General features: G+C 42.9%; 1 protein-coding gene across 45 annotated transcripts in view; it reads left to right on the top strand.

Annotated features, from left to right (window-relative positions):
* SORBS2 (sorbin and SH3 domain containing 2) overlaps positions 1-20,244 on the top strand; it is a 379,286-nt gene that overhangs the window by 126,144 nt on the left and 232,898 nt on the right. For 37 of the 45 annotated variants that reach the window (XM_078002521.1, XM_078002519.1, XM_078002517.1 and 34 more), the window contains exon 1: positions 19,429-19,963. The exons of the other annotated variants lie outside the window; for them this stretch is intronic. The gene's annotated coding sequence lies outside the window, so the exon portion shown is untranslated. Of the gene's footprint in view, positions 1-19,428; positions 19,964-20,244 lie in introns of those variants that run through there. 45 annotated transcript variants of the gene reach the window in all.

Genomic DNA, 20,244 nt, shown 5'->3' with positions numbered 1-20,244 from the left:
ACAGTTTTGCCTCAGTTCAGTCCTATTTAGAAAAACAGGAAGTGTATTTTTTAAAGCACTGGTAACATCTCAGAGTGTAGTGGAAAGAACAGAACTTGAGGCGTCAGGAGAGCTGTGCTTTAGTCTCCACTGTAAGCTCCCTGAGGGGAGGGACTCTGTCTTGGTTACCACTCCATGGCCAACACCGTCCACATACTTCCGGCATAATAAAACTTAGTAACCCTTCATGGAATGCCGGCCTGACTGAAGGAGCGCAGGTGCTGCTTACTCAGTGTGTGATCTGGCCAGGTGGTTTCACCCCTCAGGGCCCTATCCATTTCTTATTCCTTTCCTATTCTAACTTCTTCCTTGCTTCTAAAAATGATTTGAGGAACCAAATAAAGATTCAGCTGCACAAGACCTTTAAAGTAAAGATAAAAGGTCAAGAGTGATGTACTTTAAGAAGGGAGAAAACTATTTCCAAAGTCAAGGCTAAGAATAGCTGCCTCGTCTGGGCATGGAATTTAGACTGAAAGTTGCTGCAGCAACAGAGCCTCCGTGGATTGAAACCACCCCACCTACCCGCTCTTCTTCTGCCACATTTGGCCAGAGCAATCTGCTCCTGTAGGAGTCTTGGAGGAAAGAAGAGAAGAGCCCAAAATATCCCTTTTGCTGTCTAATTATTTTTAATGACTAAGTCATCCCAGTTCTAGATGACCATGTTGGGTCCATTTTAGAGCGTACGATCAAAAGTCCTAATGGCAGAAAAACCTTGGGAAAACAAAAGGCTGCTTTCTCTAGTGAAATCTGAAACACCGTGTCGAATGGAGGAATTAGAATAGCCCCCCAAAAAGGAAGAGTTATAAAGAGCAGCTCTAAAAAAATAAAAAAGAACCAAGTCACAGCAAACCCTAAGTACCCACATAACAGCACAAATTAGCTCTGGCCGTCTCTAGCAGAATGGTTACTGGAAACAACAGAGGCCATGAGAAAAATAGGAGAAAAACGTCCCGCCACCCTCACACAAACCCAGCTTAAGGTAATGGCTAACTGCCCTCAGGGGGTTGTTTGTTTTGGGTTCAGACACAGCAATTTGATAAGAAAAGAATCTTAGCCAAACGGTGAGAAAGGTCAATAATTAACCATGTTACTTCAACAAACAGCACCAACCCAAGACATTTGGGTTACACCTTGAAAAAAGAAGCATTGGAACCAGCAAGTCTCCATCCTGAGAAAATGTTCTTGATCCTTTGGCCTTGAGCTTTTACTTTCCCAAAGAAGCCACTCCCTTTCTTAATTTGGACCTGGTTGCACTTCAGAGATCAAAAGGAGGCCTCTTCCAACACACGAAAGATAGGCTCCTATTTCTTCAGCGTTTATATTGATATTTGCTCAGCTGCTTCCTTCCATAACCATTTTCTGTTTGCAGAATCAAAATCAGATAGTGGGTGATTCAAAGAGCTATGTAGCAAAAATGTGCTGACCCACCGCACAGCATCTAGGTGTGCAGGGTTTCAGACCTCTCTGTGGCCATCCTGCAAATCCATTCATTGGGAAAATTCCAATAGCTTAGTGGCTCATTCTCCAAACTCTGATCTGAGAGCATCTAGAGGGCCAACCAGAATGTGCGTTTTCTCACTATTTTCCTAAGCACCATTCAATGTGCTACATCTAGGTTAATAATAGTAATCAGGGAAATCAAGGAAAAAAGCATGAAGAAGTCACCATTTGACTTGGAAAAATCACCAGTACAAATGTATCATCAAATAACATGCAATTACAACTGTGCCTCTTAACATTATATCATACCTAGGGCCTGGAACTCTTTGGAAAATTATAGTGGAAATTTAAATTTTCAATTTAATTAATATATAGGGAATGCAGGAGAGTTAGATATCCTTCCCATACTCTTCTTTTTCCTAGTTCACTAAAGTCATTTGAGCTGAAGATTTAAATCTGAAGAATCCAATTATTTATTTTGAGCAATGCATTTTTGGTAGCACTGAAGAAGTTAGGTAGAGAAATTAGCAACCATGGGTTGTATAGAGCAGATGGCTGGAATTAATAATTAATGAAAAAATATATTGTGACATTATGAAATAATTTTTCATGGATGTTTTAGCTTGATGCATACGTTCAGAGTAGGTGTTCACATTTAATAAATAATGACTGTGTGCCATAAATGAAGAGCAAAACGTAAAAGAAAACTCTTTCTTCTACCTTCTGGAAAGAGAGATGCTCACTCTGCCTCATCTGTTCCTTCAAAGCCATCCCTTGATTTGTGTCTCTTTGTGTCTAGTGGGAGTGGGGATGGGGATGGGAGTAGCAATGCTTTTCTCTCTCTTTCTCTCTCTTCTAAATTTCTGTTGTTTTGCCCAATATTTCTATTCATTTTGTGTGTATGTAATCACATTAAAGGTACTGAAAAAAAAAAAAAAAAACCCTGAAACAAGATTGGTATACACCAAGATCTCAATAGCTGGAATCTGCATTTCACACAGATCTCATAGATACCATGCTACTGTTCAAAAAGCCAGCTGCGTTAGTACAAGGGTAGGGATGATATAGCTTAAAAACAGAGCCTGATTTGCCAACCACATCACACCATTTACCCATGGAGCTGAGAGTCCAGTATTTTAATATTGGATCACATGTATAGAGGGGCCCAACAGCAAGAGTATGATGGTTGCCCCATCCTGTTTTACATGGATTAGAAAAAACTTGGAGCAATCTTCGCAGTTTAAGAGGAAAAGAAGATATTCCAAGGATTGAGGCCAGGTTTTGGCTTTGAAAAGGAACAAGTTTTGGAAACTGAGCACATTTCAAAAAAAGCGCAGTTCCAAAATATGTATGTGTCACATATGGAGGATGGATTAAATCTGATCTGTGTTGTCCCATAGCACAGCAATGGGACCAATGGTAAAAGCTGTGAGAAGGCAGATTCCAGCCACACTTGGAGAAGTCTCTGGAAAAGAACAGACTGCTTGAAACTGTAGTTGCCTCCATCACAGGGGACGGCCCATCTTAGAGTGTGACTGTATAGTGACTTGAATTGCCTGACCTACAAAGCCCTTTTCCACCCTGGGAATCTATCATTCAATAAAAGGAGTGGCAGTAGAGGGGCAGCTAATGTGGGCAGGAGGGATATTTGATATGGAATTGATGTACAATGTCTGCCACTTGGGCCATTTAGGATCTGGTGTTGCTGTGATCGGTGGGTGGGCCATGGTTCCCTGCCTTCCCTGAGTTTAAGCTCTAATATTTTTAATTTTGTGCTATCTGTCAGGGAAACTCTATCTTTTCTTTCTTCGTTGTGTTATAGAAAGAAATGAAATGAGCAGGAGCCTTCAAGGATTTCTTGAAGGCCATTTCAAGCCCATGATGATGATGATGATGATGATGATGATGATGATGATGATGTTGATGATTTTAGTGGATGCTACAATCCCTCATCTCTGCCCTTCAGAACCAAGGTGTTCACTCACCCAGCCCTCAGAGTGTGCATTGCTGAGGGCTCACAAGTGAGTCTGTCTCCAAGAATGATCTCCCCCAGTTCTGCCTCTCCCAGTGTGGGCAGCCTGCAAGCAGTGGGTGGATGCAGGGCTCCCAAGGTCCAGGCTCCTTGTCTTCCTCTGGGACAACTAGAAGGTGTTATCTCAGCACCATAGCATCCTGTGGCCTCTGCTGAAGCTTTATCAAAGTTCACCTTCTCCCTTTGTCCAATTTTTCCTCTCCTGTTCCCTTACAGATATGATAACTAAGGACATATCCCCAAAGCCCCTTCAGTAAATCCCCTCCTTACCGTGTTTCCAGAGAACCAACCTAATGCAGAGGATGATGATGATGATGATGGTGGTGATGATGATGATGGTGATGATGATGATGATGGTGGTGATGATGATGATGGTGATGATGGTTGAGATGTGATGGTGGTGGTGGTGATGATGATGATGGTGATGATGATGGTGGTGGTGATGATGATGATGGAGGTGATGGTGATGATGGTGGTGATGATGGAGGTGATGATGGTGGTGATGATGATGGTGGTGGTGATGATGATGATGGTGGTGATGATGATGGAGGTGATGATGATGGTGGTGATGATGATGGAGGTGATGATGATGGTGATGATGACGGTGGTGATGATGATGGAGGTGATGATGATGATGATGGTGGTGATGACAATGATGGAAGTGATGATGATGATGGAGGTGGTGATGATGATGACGGTGGTGATGATGATGGAGGTGATGATGATGATGGTGGTGATGATGATGATGATGGTGGTGATGATGATGATGGAGGTGATGATGATGATGGAGGTGATGATGATGATGGTAGTGATGATGATGATGGAGGTGATGATGATGATGGTGGTGATGATGATGGAGGTGATGATGATGGAGGTGATGATGATGGTGGTGATGATGATGGAGGTGATGATGATGGAGGTGGTGATGATGATGGTGGTGGTGATGACAATGATGGAAGTGATGATGATGATGGAGGTGGTGATGATGATGATGGAGGTGATGATGATGATGGAGGTGATGATGATGGTGGTGATGATGATGGAGGTGATGATGATGATGGTGGTGGTGGTGATGATGGTGGTGATGATGATGATATAGTCGGGGTGGGGTACAGTGGTAGCAGTGGAGGAGGAAAACCACTGCATTTCATTTGCATTGTCCTTTATACTAGCAAGTAAAAAGATTCATTTGATCCTTGTAATAGCTTGGATTGGGCAGAGGCCTAAATCACTCCCAATCTACAAATAAAATAACTGAGGGACATAAAGTCAGGAATTTGCTCATGGTCACATAATTAGGGATCAATTTTACAGTAAATCCTGCCTTCAGATTCCCATTTTCCTGTTATTTCACCTGATGACAGTGCCGTATACGTCACATAAGTCAGTAAAAGCATTTGTTGAATAAATTAGTGTGATTTCATCGGCCCCTTCTCCTTCCATTTTTTTCCTACTGACCCAGTGGATCAGGGGAAAAAAAGAGGAAAAAACAGTATACATTGATGGTGCTGATTTTGCAGGTAATCATGATTTCAGATATCCTGAAGTACGTCTTGCAGTGCATTTGCATATCCTCACCAGCTCCCAGGACTAACTTGTTCTGTTTAGAGACCAGGATGACTTGTTTATGAATAATGCACAGGGCAAAGAAAAATGAAAAGATTCATAAGACAACTCAAGAAAGATTTCCATGACATGCTGCTAGGCTCTGCTCAGGTCCTGGATTTGTGTTGATCGTAGACCAGGGTAGCCTGAATAACAGGTAGAAGTGGTTGATGAGTGTAGGTACCTCAGATAGGTGAGGGTGCCCAAGGGGCCACTCTGAGTGACAATATTTCCACCTAGTCCTCAATATGAAGAAAAACTGTGGAGAAAATCCCCCTACTTCTGCAGAGCACGTGAGCTCTGAGGGATGTTGGTTACGATATAAATGCATTGATGTGGCAAAATGAATTTTAAAATATTTTGTCTGAGTCCACATTTGATGAGGTGTCGCTGATTAAAATGTGGCTGACTGAAATGATGCTTCTCCACTTAGATTTTGCTTGAATGGAGTTCTTGTTTGGCTTGGTAAGCTACGGACTCTAAATGCTTTCAGGCCAGCTTGTTTAGCCACAGAAAGACTCCCCGGGGTGACCTGGGATGGTTCACTTCATAGCAGTTTCAGGTGAAGATAGTCTATAGCCACCGAGTGAGGAAGTCTTAAGCAACTAGGTCATTGCAACCAAGAAAATCAAAACCATTCTTCTTTTCTTCACAGTGGACTTAGGCCCAATGTAAAGAACATCTGGAAACAAAAACCGTTTCATTAAACTCAGGAGCGACTCTGTAGTTAGATTTTCAAGTGGTAGTGCTGCTAATCAAGTCATCTAGCCTCTAGATCATGATAATGCGTTCTCCCCTTCCACAGGCCTGTACACAGGACCTGAGAACAACAAAAAACATAATACCATTATTCTGAGATACAGGAACTATCACAAAAATGATCAAAATGATTTATCCTAGATCAATAGCAGAAAGAAAAATAACAAAAATGCTGGGAACATCACCATTTCCTTCTGATCGACTTTCAGGAATCTGATCCAAATAAAACAAACAGGAGTTTCCACATTTACAGACAATTCATTAAAACAGTGCTGAAGTAAGAAATTCTGCATAGTATTAAAATCAGGCGATTCTTTAACCTTGGAATTCATACATTTTTTAAGCCTAATTTCTCATCTGTCAAATAAAAATAATTCCTGCTTGGCAGGTCTTCTATAAGGAACAGATTTAATATTTCTAAAATTTGTAGCTAGTGCCTGGCACATAGTAATCTGCTAAATAAATTACATTGACTGTTATTACACTGTTTCGAAATTATAAATGATACTCGGTACAGAAAAAAACAGAACAAAGTGAACAAATAAATAAAGATGTTCTCCATGTGCCTAATAATTCTCTGAGATTTTAGGCCTTTGAAAGCTGCAATAACTGCTTTAGATGACTGGTGGTCTGAAGCTGCCGCAAGGGCCTGACCTACACCCAGGGGAGGGTGCAGAATCATGGAGAGCCTGATTAAGAAGCAATGCCTGTATTTGGAGATGCAATGAAACCCCATGTGGTCCTCTCAGAAACTGATGGCTGAAGAGAGCCTGGAAGCCCCCGATCAATCTCAGAAACCATGTGTAGGGATCAGCCTGCCTACCACCCACGTGGGCCCAGGATGCACTTTGGCATGAGAGTGTGGGTTGGGAGATGCTACTCTGGAAGATTCTTCTAAAAAGAGTAATCAGTCTGGAGGACATTTGGTAGAATCTTTTCAATGTATTACACCTATCCCTTTTTGTTGTTGTTGATTCAACTTTATAATGGTAGATTCACTCTAAATCCAGCAGAGGAGTCTTTCTGCCAATTCAGTAAAAAAAGAAAAAAAAGCATCCAGAGATGCAGTTTAATTGATCTTTTCCACCAGCACCCTGGGAATTCCTCGATGTATGAATTGAGTTCAGCTGAGTTGTCCCTGCGTTGGTTTTTCACAGACCCAACTGCACAGGGAGCCACAGTTTTTTCTCAAAAAGCATAATAGCTGCAACCCCATAACTGCCATGGGTTGAATTGCGTCCTCACCAAAGATACTTTGAAGTCCTGGCCCAGGACTTGTGAATGTGACCTTATTTGGAAATAGGGTCATTGCAGATGTAACAAGGCAAGATGGGGTCATAGGGATTAAGGTGGGCCCCCATTCAATGACTCCTGTCCACATAAGATAAGAGAAATCTGGACACCGACACACACGGGGAAGATGTGTTTGCAGACGGAGGCGGAGATTGGGGTTACACTGCCACAAGCCAAGTCAGGAAACACCAAGATTGCTGGCAGCAGCCAGGGGCTGGTGAGAAGCAGGGAAGGCTCCTCCCCGGAGCCTTGGGAGAGAGCATGGCACTGCCCACACCTCGTCTGCTGACTTCTGGCCTCCAGGACTGTGAGAAAAATGTCTGTTGTTTTAAGCCACCAGGTTTGGGGTACTTTGCCATGACAGCCCCAGGGAACAAATGCAGTAAGCGTGGCCATTTTAATACAAAAAATGAGGATCCTGAGATTTAAGTAGGTTGCCCACGATGACCTAACTTGTAAGAGGTATTCCTACCCTGAGATACTGTATCAGCTGCTATCTTTAAGGTGACTTCTCTTAGTAGCTTCACAGATTCCTGAGATCCAATCAGCTGACTTCTCTGCTGGGCCTTTATATGGAACCACAGACAAACCAGCCTGACTTGTTTATTTAAAATGTTCTATTTCATGCGTGCGTGGCCTTGAAAAAGACCAAATAAAAATCACACATGATGCCGAATTTATTCCATTCTTCTTTGCTCTTACTATAATTTGTGACTAATAACACTTTTTTTCCTGTCTCATGGAAATTGAGAAGTTTCATAAAACAAGTCTCCATCTTCTCACTGAATGTTTTTTTAATATTCATCAAAGCTTCCTCCACAGAACATATCAGGAAAACTCAAATCTTTCTTTGAGTTTTCATAAAGTCAGTTTACTGTTGCTATTTTTAATAACTGTTTTCTTTCAGAAAATGTGTCAATTCATGGAAGAATATACAAGTAAACCAAAGAAACTTTATATGTAACTCAAGCCCTCATTATTAAGCTTTGTTATTGTTGAGTATACTTCCTCACTGTCTTTTTCCTATGACTATACATCCAAAATTTTACTTACAAAAATGGAATGGTGCCACCATACCTTTTTATGGGCTTATTGTTGTTGCTGTTTATTTAAAGTATAATGTGAACATTGTAAACCAGAAACGTCTGAGATAGGTCTCAATCAATTTAGAAGCTTATTTTGCCGAGGTTAAGGCCATGCCTGGGAGGCATGCCTTTCTCCAAAGATGGTTTTGAGGGCTTCAGTATTTAAAGGGGAAACGGGGGCTAGAAGGGAAAGAAGGAAGGTGTGGTCACGTCACTGAATCTACTTGTTGCAAGAGAAAAGGAGCAGGCAGGGGAAGAGTCGATACATAATCCTCTGACACTCCGTAAATTGGCACTTCACATAAGATAAGATGAACACAGAGTAGCTACCTGCGGAGATATCGAACCTTCTATCTGTAGCTTCTGCTTAGGAACGAAAGGAAAGGCAGCTTCCTGCATGACTCAGCTTTCGGCTTAATTTTTTCCTTTGGCATCATAAACTGGGGTCTCGAGTTTTTATTTTCCTTTTCTTTAATGCCATAATTGGAAAATTCTAGGTTAAAACGTAAAATCACTATACTCCCAGCGTTCTCAGAACTTTCAGAATGCTGAGCACACTCTGAAACTCTAGGCGAGGGGCATGGTTTGCAGGATTTCCCAACCTTGTTTTGCCTGTGGTGCCCTTGTAGAACAGCCTGTCCTGGAACAGCCTGTGGAAAAGATCATTCTACATGACGACTTTCCAACACTGAGTGTCTCCCCTGGTGTGGATGTGCCACAATCTACTTAGTTAGTCCCTGATCACAGAAGTCAAGTTATTATCATTAATATACTTCTTGCATATTTTTTAAAGTTCCCATCGTATTTCTTTTCTAATATCCCAGAAACAATGTCTGTGCCAGGCACATGGCAGTTGTGCCAGCCTTGTCCTATGCACGTCTGTGAAAACTCACTGAATACAAAAACTACTGAAAACGGAAGCCGACACTCACTTCAGAAGCGCTGCTGAGCCATCTCTCCTGATGTGCTGGGCAGCGTTTCCTCCTCTTTGGGGGTCTCAGGATCTTTCGGTTACCAACAAGGAACACAGAGCTCCAGGCTTGTTGGAACGGTGTCCGGCCTGGGCCTCCATTTCCACCACTTTTCCTGGTGATCCTGATGCACACCCAACTGGGGAAACACTACATAAAGGATGACTGTCAAACCCTAAATGTGAATGTCATTCAGAAGAGCTGAACCCTGAAGGTGAAGAATTTTAAGAATATTGTAACCGGCTAATTTCACTTTTCTTTTTTCTATACACAGAGTGATAGAGGATGAAATTTAGTCTCAATACATTTGAAAGATCTCTTCCAACAAATGACTTAAAAAATAACATCGTGTTACAATGTCAATGGCAGCAGTTTTTTGCCTTTTTAGTGGAACATAATAGTGGTACGTCTTATAATTTAGGAGTCCTTCATTTTGTTGATACCTCCTCAGGCAACGAATATGAATACCTTGCACAGGAGAAGGTGTTTGAGAAATGTTGCGTAATAGTGACGAGTGATAAAAGCGACCAAAACATCAAACCATGTGAATTACTCCATTAAAACGTATTTCCCAGGTAAATGGGTCCTAGAGCTAGTTTTCTAAAATGCAAGAATGATCACGCCTGTGTTCTTTTTATAACTCTATGGTGGGACTGAGTGTGGTGGCTCACGCCTGTAATCCCAACACTTTGGAAGGCTGAGGCGGGCGGATCACCTGAGGTCAGGAGTTCGAGACCAGCCTGGTTAACATGGTGGAACCCCCGTCTCTACTAAAATTACAAAAATTAGCTGGATGTGGTGGCACGCGCCTGTAATCCCAGCTACTCGGGAGGCTGAGGTAGGAGAATCCCTTGAACCCAGGATGTGGAGGTTGCAGTGAGTGGAGATCAAGCCACTGCACTCCAGCCTAGGAGACAGAGTGAGACTCCATCTCAAAAAAAGAAACAAACAAAAAAACAACTCACTGGTTTGTTATTTCCAGGAAGATAAGGTCCAAAGTTCTTACCATGAAGAACAAGGTGTTTGAGAAACAGTGACCCATCTACCCTGTCCATCTCACCTCTGCTTCCTGCCGCCACGCAGGCTTCAGTGCCATTCCACTCTCGGTCTCCCCTGCACTGCCTTTGCTCCCTGTCTCTCTGCGGTCACAGCTGCCACCTCCTCCACCTGGAAGTCCTGTCCCTGGCTTCCCAGGCCGCGAGCTCCTCCTCCTCGTCAGCCACTCGGCTCAGCTCGCATGTGGCCCCTTGGAGAGGCGCGGGACTGTTCGTTTGTTCTCTCTGCTCCCCTTGCTCCCTGGGCATGGACAAGTCACACTGGAACATCACTCTTTGATATTCCCTCACGTTTCCCCCACCCGGAAGGTGGGCAGTGCTTTAATTAGACCCTGGATGCGGGTCTTCTTGGGTTAGCTCAGGCTGAAGAAATGCTTGTCGGATTGAATCAAGGGATGGCCTTAACGGGGCAGATAGAATTCGTTCACCTGGGACTCACGTGGCCCCATCATCCACCCGTTTGTTCATTCGGCACTTCTGTATCCACAGCCCAGGTACGATGCTGAGCCCTGGAAACAGGGTGAAGACAGAACACAAATGATCCCTGCTGTCTGCAGTTTATAATCTCGCAGGACAGACAGAGATGAAGTTAACAAAAGCACAGGTAGATAGAACCGTGCAGCGTGTGAAGCCCCGGGACTGCCAGGACTCAGCTACCGAAGTCTTAAAGAACAAGGTGGCGCTTTTCTTAAAGCGCTTTTCTCCTCTGTGTCCGCGGAGACGCTGTCTGCAAGGCCTCCGGCCCTAGGCGCGTCCCCGCAGGGCCCTCTGTGTCCGCGAGCTGCTCCCCAGCCGCTGTCCCTGGCCCTCTGTGGCCTCAGCTCCCTACTCCTTCCCCAGCTGCGGGACTGGGGCACACCACGCCCCTCCTCTGAAGGCCAGCCCTGCCCTGGCAGCCCCTGGGTCAATAAAGTCCCCACTAGATTCTATAAAAATGTTAAATGAGGGAAAGAACTGGGGCTACCGAGAGAATAGGAAACTGGTGCCAATTTAAATTAAAGGGTGGAGGAGGACATCAGCCAGGAAGGGAGGCAGGAGGCAGAAGTGAAAAGTCCTCCTGCCGACTGTTCACGCAGCCTTGAGCTGTCCAGGTGAAGTTCCGGGGAATCTGCGATAAGTTCCCACTGGTGACCCTAGCGCCTGTTTCTCCTTTGCCGAAGCCCGCTGCCCCTCACCGTCTGGACCCTTCTTTTGATCAACGCATGCATTTGTGTTGCTTTTTGACGCTCTGGTCTATGTCCGTTGGATGTTTCCCACAGTATTAGAAGGTCCCAGAGGTCCGTGCCCACCCAGTGCTGCACCATAAATCAAAGATACAAAATTCAAAAAAAAAATCGAATACGCTTTTATACTAATTAAATGATTTAATTGGCACAGCCACCCTCAGAATTAGATAATATTATCATCCTTTCTTATTCTTGAGGAAACGTAAGCACAAAGAGGTTAGGTAATTTGCATATCACACAGCTAACAAATTGCAGAATATTGGAATCCACACCATTTATTTGTTCCATAGTGAATGAACAAGTATACTTTGAGATACTGATATGAAACCAGTATAAGGAGAGATGGCAATGCTTTGAGTCTGTGCTGAGAAGATAAGCACAGTGGCTGGATAGACGAGGACAGCCCCATGTAGGAATGAAGAACGGGTGCTTCCTCAACCCACCGAGTCAGCCTGGGTGATCCCTGCACTGGCAGGTAACCAGCCACGACTAAAGGCTCACTGACAATGTCAAGAAATGAGTAGTACTTTCTTTGTACCCAGGCTGACACGAGCGGGCAGAGGCAGCTTGTTGTCTATCCACTCCCTATTATCGATTTGTTTCTCAATCGTAGAACACTGATTTACCTGGGACCACTAGGCGTCCAGCTGAAAAGACCACATTTTTGAGACTTACTTATCACTCAGGATGCAATGAGGTATCAGCAGAAGTGCTGGGTGGGAGGTGGGGAAAAGCTCTTTCAAAGAGGTCAACTCCAGTGGAAAATGTGCCTCTTGGCTCTCCCTCTCCTCTTCTTGCCTGGAACATGGACCTGATGGCTGGAGCACAAGTAGCCATTCTGGACCACGAGGATTCTTGAGGATAGAAACCAGTTTCAAAAGATGGCAGAACAGAGGGTAGGAGCTGGAGTCCTGATAATCATGAGGCCAGTTTTCTACTAGCCTTGAACTCCTTATTTCTCACTCCTTCAACTGAGAGAAAAATATACCTCTGTCTTGTGTAAGCCCTGTTATTTGAGCTTTCTCTTCTCTGCAGCCAATCTTAATCTTGTGATAAGACTTTCTCATGTGTTACCAAAAATTGAAACACAACTTGGGTTTGTTTCCAATCGTTGGAAGCAAACCGTGTCTTTAATGAAGGAAAAATATAGGAAAGAGTCCACACGCCAAGAGAATAACGGGTCCTAGAGGCAGCTCAGGTATCAGCTCAGATAATTTTTTAAAATCCACCTTTATGCCGATAGGAAAGTTGTTTGTGAAATGATTTTTCATGCTACTTTAAACTTCACAAGGAATGTTTCTTTTTTCTTTTTTCTTTGTTTTTTTTTTTTTTTTTTTTTTTGAGACGGAGTCTCGCTCTGTCGCCCAGGCTGGAGTGCAGTGGCATGATCTTGGCTCACGCCATTCTCCTGCCTCAGCCTCCTGAGTAGCTGGAACTACAGGCACCTACCACCATGCCCAGCTAATTTTTTGTATTTTTAGTAGAGACGAGGTTTCACCGTGTTAGCCAGGATGGTCTCCATCTCCTGACCTCTCATAAGGAACGTTTCTAAAGTTAATCGTCTTCCTTTGATGCAGGAGATGTCCAGAAGAATGTTCTTAGTTCAAGGCAATGATCCAGCAATTAGGATGCCAGAGTCTGACTTTTAAAAACATAGGCAGCCAGGTGTGGTGGTTCACACCTGTAATCCCAGCACTTTGGGAGGGCGAGGCAGGCAGATCACAAGGTCAGGAGATCAAGACCATCCTGGCTAACACGGTGGAACTCCATTTCTACTGAAAATACAAAAACTTAGCCTGGCATTGTGGCGTGCCCCTGTAATCCCAGCTACTTGGGAGGCTGAGGCAGGAGAATCTCTTGAACCCAGGAGGCGGAGATTGCAGTGAGCTGAGATTGTGCCACTGTGCTCCAGCCTGGGTGACACAGCAAGACTCTGCCTCAAAAACAAACAAAGAAACAAACACATAGGCACTGAATTCTGACCTGGGTAGGCTTAGTAAAATAATTACCATTCTGGGTTATAGCTCCCATCCAATATTCTGCAAGCACGCGTAGTTTATTTTTCCTACCAGTGCATACTCTCACTGGTAGACTTTTAACTGAGCATCTACTATTTCCAGTGTGGATTTGGGGATTTTTGTTTTTCAACAATATTTTCCACTTGGTATTGGACCATTGGATTCTAAAACGTGTACCTGATTGTATTAATACATCACTCAGGCCCATCTTACTATCTTGATCAATGAATCTTACTGAACATGTGTTTCAGAAATTCTTCTAGAAGACACAAGATAACCCTCTAATTTTCACTTCTCTGAGATTTGGACATTTGGCAGCTGAGGGCTTTAGCATGAGCCTCTTCAGAGTTTACAGAAGCTGCCCAGTTTCACCCAGCACCTCGTAATTTGTTTCAGTGGCTCAGGTGAAACCAGAAGCATTTGTTTTAAAATCCTTCTTGCCAGGTTTTGTTTGCTGAGCCTGGTGTGTTTCGTTACTAATTCAATAACGCCGTGACGGCAGAGCCCGGTGCTTTTTCTGTACTGGGTTTGGTGGCACGTTGCCCGGAAGTACCTGGGGGCCACTGCTGCCGCAGGACACAATGCTAAGTGGGAAAGGTCATGGGAGATACACTGTATTAATGTGGTCAGAGTGCCTCTCCAAGAACAAAGCATGGCCCCTCACAGGAGCGTGAAAGCAGCCAGCCCTCTCTTTCCAGGTCGCTTTTTAAGCTTATCATTATGAAGTATAAACAGTCAAATTCCTTGGGAGCAAGTGCAGTGTTTTCTGTGTTGCTTGCAGAATCGCACACTGCAGGTTTAATAGAAGCCAGGAGTACTTTTCTTCAGCCACACCTAGATGTATCTGTGTTTTGGGATTGGTTCGCAGGGTTGTGGGAGGGGGTTAATTGTGGGCTGTTTTTTTTTTTTTTTCTTTTGTTATTATTGGATAACACCATTATTTTTTCCCCACCTGGTACTGGCACATATTAACACACATTTTAAGATAAAGTAGTTCCTGTAAGCTGCTGCAGTCATAGTCATTTGCAAACGCAAAGCTTGATAAACCTGAAATATTTAAAACAATGTTGTTATTATTAGCCAGTGAAGACCGAGCTCTCCAGACTTAGGACTACCTGAAACTTCTTCCCGTACCTCTTGCCACATTTTCCTTGTTCCTCTTAACCTAGAGAGTATACAGAACTTCTAGGGGGTTCTAGTAACTGCTAATGGGCTACACACAGTACTTTTGTGTTAATACATTTGGCTTTCTCTCCAGCTTTTTAAACAGTTTTGTACTGCTGCTGTTTACATTCCTATCATTTGCCCTCTGGCAAGGTTTTGTTCTTCTATAATCATTTTCTCATTTTAAATTCATTTGATTAGTGAATTTCCAAAAACCCTCAACTCTGCTGGGTTTATTTTGCTTTTGGGCACCTCTGATTTATAAAGATCATTCTGGCTACTGATCAGGGTCATACTTCTTCAGGGGATATGAAGGCATTTGATTAGTAGCCTGTGGGTCAGTCTGCTTTCCAGTGTATATTTCTTGCTGTTGGAATCATAGAAATAAATCCAATTTGCTTAATTGAGATACTTCAATCCTCCTCCTAAGTCAGTTGTCACATTTCCCATCAATGTTCTATTTTGACATTATTCATATCATTGTGAGAGTAACTAAATATGCAAGGTTTAGGAATAACCTTTGGGATATTCTATTTTATTTGTTTTAGGAATTAGAAAATTCAATCTAAGCTTTATAAAAGTCTTTGCTACCTCATAAACAAACCATGCTTAAATTCCAGTCTCTAAGTTAAGTCATACAGCATGTTTCTTTGCTGTGCCAGGGACCAGATCCTTTGGTGGGTCCTAGCTGTGGAGTCCGCAGGAGCAGATGTGACTAGAGAAGAACCTAGTGCTTCAAGCAGTGTTGATTTTGTTGAATTAAGGAAACAGACTAATACGGGTTTCACAATAGGAACCAGAGGATAAACGGTTTAAGAACAGAATACAGGGAAGCAGTACATGTAGGCAAATAGCAAACTTACTTCAAGAAAGTGCAAAATGCTTCCGATCCTCTCTACCAAAGTAGCCCCCTCATGATAACAATAATAGCAGTAATCACTTTAGTTACTCCATCACTTATCACCTTCGTTAGTTTCAACTCTGATAAATAGTTATGTCCCCATCAAGTAATCTTAACCTTAACTCTGTGTCTGTTCTAAACGCTATTTTTATTCTCATTGTATTTCATTTTTTAAAACTTTGTATCTTGAAAACAAAAAAGAAATCAAACTTATAGAAAAGTGAAGATAAGAGTAAAATAAACTGAAAATATTCTCACTTAAGATTCATCAGGTGTTAGCATTTTGCACATTTGTGTTTGCCTTCCATAGATGATAGACAGATGATAGATAGGTAGATTGATTGATTGATGTGTAGGCGTGCATATGGAATAACATAAAATAGAAGCTAGATAAATAGATAGCTCTCTCTCTCCATTTATATGTGTGTGTGTGTATATACTATTAGAGCATATTTATGTGTGTGTATATGTATTCTCTGATAGTATTATCTTTGTTTGAAAATCCTTCCAAACAAATATTTGTTTTAGAAAATCATATTATGGTGTGGTATTCTATGCTTTCATACTGAACATAATTTCTGAATGCAGATTTTCACACACATTCTGTATTTTCATTTCATAATAAAAACCAAAACAACTAGCATTGTGAATTATAGAGCTCCCTTTATATGTCAGTGGATACCTTAGTAACCTTTAATAATATCACAAATTTAATTATAATGTTTAAATATATAAAAAATACCTTTATGACCATGTTGTTTAAAATTTCACACTAAGACAGTCTCAATAGAGAAGACAGGCAAAAGCTATGAACAGAAAATTGACAGAAGAGGGAACCCCGAAAACCATCGAAAATGAAAAGATGTTCAATTTGTCAGTAATTAGAGAAACACAAATTAAAACAATAGTGAGCTATTACTCTGCACCTATTATGTTAGCAAAATTTTAAAACTAGATAATGCCAAGTGTCCTTGTCATATCTGATTGGACCAAGGCACAGGGCAGCCCACATATAAAGCTGCTGGCCACATAGGTGGTATCTCATTTGACTCAGAAAGATGGGCTGGAAAAGTCATATTTGTCTCTTGGAAATCTGTATTTAGCACATTGTAAAACAAACACGTTCGGAAGGAGAATAAACATCAGGCACCCGGGCTAGGCAGGGCCTGAGGCCAGAGCAATGCCAATGGGCCTCAGTGCACCAAGTTACAAGGGGAGGGGCTTTGAGCAGGCGAAGGAGCCAAGAGCCTTGGAAGAACAGAGCTGCGGCAGAGTGATGTGTGAAGACCAGTAGAGATGCCGACAGACATACCACAGGGCAAAGAGCGGAAAGGGATTCGTCTCCGTTCCTGCCAGCTTCCCAGTTCTGGTTCAGTGATGCCTGGGGATTTCCAGTTCTCTTTGGAGGAGCAGTAATTGGAGGCATAGGGGAGGAGGAGATACAAGAAAAAGGATGAAGGCCTTCGAAATTCCAAAGGAAAATGACTTCAGAGATTTGTTTGTTTGTTTGTTTTGCTACTAAAAACAGAGACAGAGTCTCCCTCTGTTGCCAAGCTGGAGTGCAGTAGCGTGATCTCAGCTCACTGCAGCCTTGACCTCCCAGGCTCAAGCAATCCTCCTGCCTCAGCCTCCCGAGTAGCTGGGACCACAGGCGTGCACCACCATGTCTAGCTAATTGTTTGTTTGTTTGATTTTTTTTTTTTTCTTTTGTAGTGATGGGGTCTGTTGCCCAGGCTGGTCTCAAAATCCTGAGCTCAAGTGATCCACCTGCCTCAGCCTCCCAAAGTGCTGGGAGTAAAGGTGTGAGCCATGGTCAGAGATTCTTATACCTTGCCAACCAATCAAGTGTGAGGGTATAAAGACATTTTCAGAGATACAATGAAAAGAAAAGCACCCTAAAACATCAAATGCACCTAGAGTTTTCTTGATATCCTTTTGTAACATGCCAGCATTTTGTCAAAATCACTTAAGTTCTTCTGAAGTGATAAGTCAACAAATGGGTGATACTGAAAAGTGAATTAAAACACAGATTTCACACCAGCCAGTCATCAGTCCCTATTCATACAGTGTTGTAGGTCCTCATTCAAAGGCATTGAGAAATTAGAATATTCCAAGCATGGAGGGCAAAGAAGACATGGACCAGATTGGCTTTCGGAGAGTAGACAGAACAGTCTGGGAGTCAGACATGAAAGGAGAACTGCTGAGAAGTCCCAGGGCGTGACAAGGCCTGTAATAGCAGAGGTGGACCCCAGTACAGGGGAGGCACAGAAGAGGTCGCTCAGACTCCACCTGGGAGAGTCACTAGCGAGGTGGTCAGTGTGGGCCAGGTGTTGGAAGATAAAAGGGGAGGCAGATTGGGATGGAGGTTAAAGGTGCTGGGGCGAGGAACAGTCAGATTGAGAAGCTTTTTAATAGTAGCAGCATCTGCAGGGCAAGGAAGCGTAAAATGGTATATGTAATTCAGGATTCTGAAATGTGGGCAGTGAAGAGTAGAATGGGAGGCTGAGGGTGAAGGCGGGGGGCACGGTCAGCAACAGCAAATGCAAAATAACTTCAGGAAAGGGGACTTCCGTGAAAAAAGGCGATCCTAAGCAAGCAGTGAGGACTCTCCCAAGCAGGAAAGCACCATCCACTTGTCTTGCATGGATATGCTGACCCTGGGTGGCCCAGACCTACCTAATGTCAATCGGGTTGGGGAGGAAGGAGAGCGGGCATCCCCAAATCTACATCCACAGGATTCCTACGCAGCCAAAATTCGGGAATTAATACTGAAGGCAGGAGTGTTAACATGGGTAGGGAAACGCAATACTAACAGAATCCTAAATCAATGACTACTTAGCAAATAGAACATCTGTATTTGCAAGTCCAAAGTGTTAACATAACTATTTCAAACAGATTGCTAGAAACAAAAATAAATGGGACAGTGCCTTGGAAATATATCAGATAGAATATGACTGGTGAGACAGTCCTGAAAAAGAAGACAAGGCTGGGGGTTTTGTAGAAGATTGAAATTGTTCATGACATTAATCATCGTCGATTCCCAGAGGGGGTGAAATTTTATGAACGGGTGGAATGTGATCCATCTTACTAAGGAAGTAAAACTATTCTTGCCTTGAAGGTAATGTTTAAAGTCAAAGAATTTTTAATTAGGTTCGGAGTTTTTAAAAAGAATTTTTAATTTACAAATGAGATTGAGTTAAAGAATCATTTTCTGCAGCAGAAACAATAGGATTTTTTTAAAAAGCTATTTTAAATTGCATAAAAAGCATCTTAAAGTAATCAGATAAGTTGAGCCATAAGTAAATGGATATTTAAAGATCTTATTAAAATATTCTACCTGATTTAGTTATTATTCTGACCCTATATAGCAATTCCCAGGGTATGGTTTCAGTTAAGTGGCTCTAAGATTATCATTTAAAAACAAAAGTGTAACTCTCCGATTTGCAGCTCTCCACACTCACCCTGACTGGAAGGCGGGGCTTGTTTGACAATGCTTCCAGTTAGGGTCTCTTAAGTGATTTGCATGTTATTAACCTGGATAGCCACTAATAGGGCTTCGCTTCCTCGATTTCATACACAGCCCTGGCTCATATAAAAAAGAGTTCTTCCACTATCGGTGAAATGTGTAGAAAGATAGCAGAAGCTACCCTCCTCAAAAAAATGATGAGTTTGATGAAAAGAAATTAACAAGCTGTGTGGGTGTGCGGCACATGATCAGCCATGCTTGCTAAGTCTGTCTGTTGGTTGTTGCTATGGCTACGAAAAGCCAGTGGAACCCAATGAGCTGCCTGCAGCAGTGCTGAGAGGACCAGCCATTTTACTTATGGAAAACAGTGTGGCATATTCTGCTGAGCTTCACCCTGGAAGAAGCCTCTTTTATACATCTCTTCAGGGAAGAGAGAAGCAATGGGCATGTTAGTATACAATGATCACAGCCACGCAGGCCTGCAAACTGCCGTTTGGACAGGCTGTTGACTGCTGTTCCAATTAGCTGATTGGAGAACGTGGAATGCAGAGTGATAATGCTGCGTATCTGCTATCAGGCAGCAGCACAGGTTTTTGTCTTGGGAAGGCAAGCTTTCCCTGCAATATTATCTCAGCAGCTCCCTAGCTGCTTACCCTGAAAACGAGGGATCCAAACGGAGGGTGTTGCCCTCTCTCTGCTAAGGCTGGTCCTGTGCGTGGTTGTAGCATATGAGCGGCAGGTCTGAAAAAGCAGGTGTGTGCTGGGACGGGCACTGGACTGGAACGCAGGCGGACGCTCTCGGGTTTACCTGCTTCCTGTTAACAGATTGTGGGCTCCCAGGGCATATGTCTGCACGCTGAGGCCGAGGCGGAGAAAGGGCTTCCTGGGCATCCCACCACACTGACAGAGGTAAGCTTTTTTGACCTTTTTGAAAGCACAGCATAAAAATAACTGGGGCAAAACTTGGCCTGAAAGATTTACATTGATTGTGTGATTTGGATTTACCAAACACACATAGACACACACACACACACAAGACACACACATTTCTAGAAAATAGTATCAGAGACAGAGTGGTTTCAATGAATTTTGGTTCTAGCAATTGGAAGATAAAAAACATTACCGATATGCTTTGGGGTGTAAAACCAGTGTTTGCTGTTTGAACAGACTACGATAGCTTGTTCTGAACC

The sequence above is a fragment of the Macaca mulatta genome, chromosome 5, assembly GCF_049350105.2.
Source record: "Macaca mulatta isolate MMU2019108-1 chromosome 5, T2T-MMU8v2.0, whole genome shotgun sequence".
Classification (NCBI taxonomy): Eukaryota; Metazoa; Chordata; class Mammalia; order Primates; family Cercopithecidae; genus Macaca; species Macaca mulatta.
The sequence above is the reverse complement of the archived record's forward strand: the minus strand, read 5'-3'. Positions and strand labels throughout refer to the sequence as shown.